The 3,503-nt window shown below is 40.3% G+C and overlaps 1 protein-coding gene across 1 annotated transcript in view; it reads right to left on the bottom strand.

The window, feature by feature from the left end:
- Positions 1-3,503, bottom strand: part of syne1b (spectrin repeat containing, nuclear envelope 1b) — a gene marked incomplete in the record, with an annotated part of 311,340 nt that overhangs the window by 187,103 nt on the left and 120,734 nt on the right.

The following is a 3,503-nucleotide window of genomic DNA, read 5'->3' as shown; positions in this document are numbered from 1 at the left end:
TATATATATAATCTGAAAAGTTTGGGATTTTGTGTATTTGTGAACAAAACAGACTGCAAAACTGGAAAAATTCATAATCCATTTTTTAACAAATAAAGAACAGTAAACAAATCTCATGTTTAAACAAAAAAATGTACTGTTATTCTTTATCTATTTATGATTTGTTAATTAAGGCTAATTTTGAATTTGATGGCAGCAACAGAACTAAAAACAGTTGTTCCAGGAGCAATAAAACGTTGCAAAGAAGGGAAACAATGTCCCTCCCTGTAAAGTGTCCAACCTGTGCAAAAATGAACAATAGACATGCATCCTGTCCTGAACATGGCCATTAACAACTAATGTTGTTAATTGACGGCTGGGGTAATGTCACTGTAAATTGTTTAAACTGTACAAAAATATACATGATACATAGGCATCCAGTCCTGAACATGGCCATATTCAAATGTGAACTGACCATTGTGCCAATTAGTGGGACTATAAAAATGTTTTATTGTGTTCAGAAAATTTTGCACTCAAATCTATCATCCTAACAGCTTAAAAAAAATGCTGCATAAAGTTTAAACCCTGAAAAAACTAAGAAAATATTTAACACTAGCAGCCACAAAGGGCCTTATCAGTTTGGTGACCTTAAATGTGTCCCCAAAAATGCAATAACTGACATTTTCATAGTGCTCTAAAGGGCTGAGCTTCTTGAAACTTGGCAGATATTTAGAACTTGTGAAAATATGATGCTGGGTTCACACCGAACATGTTTTGAGCAACAGGAGTGACCGGTTTACATGCAAAGTCTATGATGGACGCATGTCTAGGGGTCTCGCTGCACTGCTAGCGTGTTTAGCGCGGCGCGTCATGAAGCTGTAAGTTTGAGCGTTTGACGTGCATGCTGCAGCGCATCCAAAGCTGCCGAGACTCGAGCTCAAAAATCTGAACTTTTGCTGCTCGACACACCGTGTCAACCAATCAGAGAGACTCTGCTCTGTGACATAGCATTGCATTTTTACACGTGACAGTTTTTACTGAATGTTGCCCACTAACCTGAAACAGACTAAATTATCTGGTGAATTATTATCTGGTGAACGAAACGTCCGCTTGTTCTTAATAAAGCAAAGCCATTTTCTTTATTTCATCTTCCGCCATTAAAAACAGACCGGAAAAAACCAAGACGCCCTCCCTCTTCAGAAGCACGTCTAGTCTCATTCCTGTCTGAACGTAGTGTGTCCAACTTGAGGTGTTGGGTGCGTTTTAGATGCTTTAAATGTGTTCGGTGTGAACCCAGCATAAGGAGTGGCAAACTGGCTCTCTAGCGCCATCTTAATTGCCTTCCCTCTGACTACTTTACTGTACGACTAGAAAACTTGGTGCACTGGTGCATTGGTTCAGGTCCTACAAAAAAAGTCTCTTGGCACCATATTGGCACCAACTGAAAGATAGTCATTTCGAACAAAAGGGCAATTATCACCTGTCACACCAAAAGATACTTTATCTTTAGACTGACACATGTTGACTTCAAATTTGGGCTAAAGCTTTTTCACAACCTAGTGCAAAAAAATTATCAATAGTTGTTGGTAAATCTGATTGGTGTGGGCAAGGAATATTTTTTAGTCTGCACATTTTCACATTAAACATGAATTTGGGGGTTACATCACTATAAATTGCCTGAACTTTGCAATCAAAAACGTGTCAAGTTGGATGCTTGGGGACTTTGAGGTCAGACACTCGTTAAAATTGCTCTTGATATGCATCAAGCTCGTTGAGAGCCTTCTCTACCGGTCTCTGTTTAATGGCGGATGAAATAAAGAAAGTGGCTTTGCTTTATTTACTGAGAGCAAGAGCACGTAGAGCTCACCAGATAATTAATTCATAGTTAATTTACTAGATAATTCAGAGACATTCTGAGTTTGATGAGTTTCACCTCTCCAGGAGCTGCGAGCTAACAAGGCTCGCCTTCAGAACTATTTTTGTCCCGAACCCAGTTTGATGAGCCGCTGACCTGAATTGGTGCCCACAACTCCTGCCAGGACATCGTTTACAGGCACTCGATTTCAGCTCCTGTCCATCTGTCTCAGGTTGGTGGACATCATTCAGAAACCGTACCGTCACATAGAGGAGTCTCTCTGTTTGGTTGATGCTCCAAATCAAGCTGCAAAAGTTTAGATTTTCCATCTCCAGTGTTCAGCACTTGTCACCCAAGTGGCATGTGTCAAATGCTCAAAATGCTTCAATAAAGAGAGACACTCTGTCTCTTGACTGGCCTGGAAACACCTTGGAGTCTTCCCAGAAGAGCTGGAAGAGGTGGCTGGGTAAGAGAGATCTGGGCTTCCCTGTTCAAGCTGCTGCCTCCGTGACCCGACTCTGGAAGAATATCTGCTGTCATTGTAGTGGCAAAAAGATCCACTGTCAAGATGGAAAATGATGAGGAGACGTCGACTTTCGGCCAGCCAGAGGGAGTTTTATTGAGTCCAGTCAGTAACAAGCTTCAACCGACAGTACAGACCTTCCAAACTGAACTGACACATTTAGAAAACCATAACCTTTTATACCCCAGTTGTTTGTGATAATTCAAAGCCAGGAAGGATGGACCTTTCCCAGAACTGGGCTGGAAATTCAACACCACCCCATACACACTCACGAAGTGTTTTTGTGGACCACTGATGATGTAATCTTTTCCAGAATATTCAACAAGTTGTTTTTGTGACCCCTTATTCTGACTTTCTGTTCTGTTAAAGTTACTGCTAAAAGCCTCAACATCATCTAAGCCTTTTTTTAAAAAAAATATTTTATTTTATTTTAATTGGAGAAGCGTTACAAACTCTTCTGTCTTTACATTAATATCCATCATTTTTGCTGTTTTTTAAATTTCCTCTTTGATAGTCGAATGTTGTTCTTTGGTTTCCTGGCGAAACCCTCTCAGTTCTTCTAACAACCTTTCTAGAATAGCCATTCCGTCGTTAGCTTAAAACTACGGTGTGCTAGCTGCACCCTTTCTGTTGATGTGGCTTTTTGTTCTCTCTTTGCGATTACTATATTCTCACTGGGGCTTCTTCACAGACTTAACCCCTCTCTCTTGTTTTTCGTTATGTAATATTGCTCAGCTGAGTGGTATTCAAATTCAATTCAATTCAAATTCAAAAATACTTTATTGATCCCAGAGGGAAATTAGGTGTTGTTGTAACTCATTTAACTAAAAACTTATTGTAGATGCTGATGGCCGTAGGCAGGAAAGATCTTCTGTAGCGTCTGTATTACAGCGAAGTTGAAGAAGCCTCCGACTGAAGACACTTTGTCTTTCTATGACAGTCTGATGAAGAGGATGGTCAGGGTTGTCCACAATGTTCTTGATTTTATGTAAAATCCTTCTTTGCACCATCATCTCCAGAGATTCCACAGTCGTCCCCAGAACAGAACCAGTCTTCTTTATCAGGTTGTTTAGCACTTTACTGCTCCGTCTGGGATTTATCCTATTGAGATGGATTTCGCTGGCAGATTTTTAGCCGGGCCAATCA

This window comes from Austrofundulus limnaeus, unplaced genomic scaffold, assembly GCF_001266775.1.
Source record: "Austrofundulus limnaeus strain Quisiro unplaced genomic scaffold, Austrofundulus_limnaeus-1.0 Scaffold287, whole genome shotgun sequence".
In the NCBI taxonomy this organism is placed as follows: Eukaryota; Metazoa; Chordata; class Actinopteri; order Cyprinodontiformes; family Rivulidae; genus Austrofundulus; species Austrofundulus limnaeus.
Note: the sequence above shows the minus strand (reverse complement) of the source record. Positions and strands in the feature narration are given on the sequence as shown.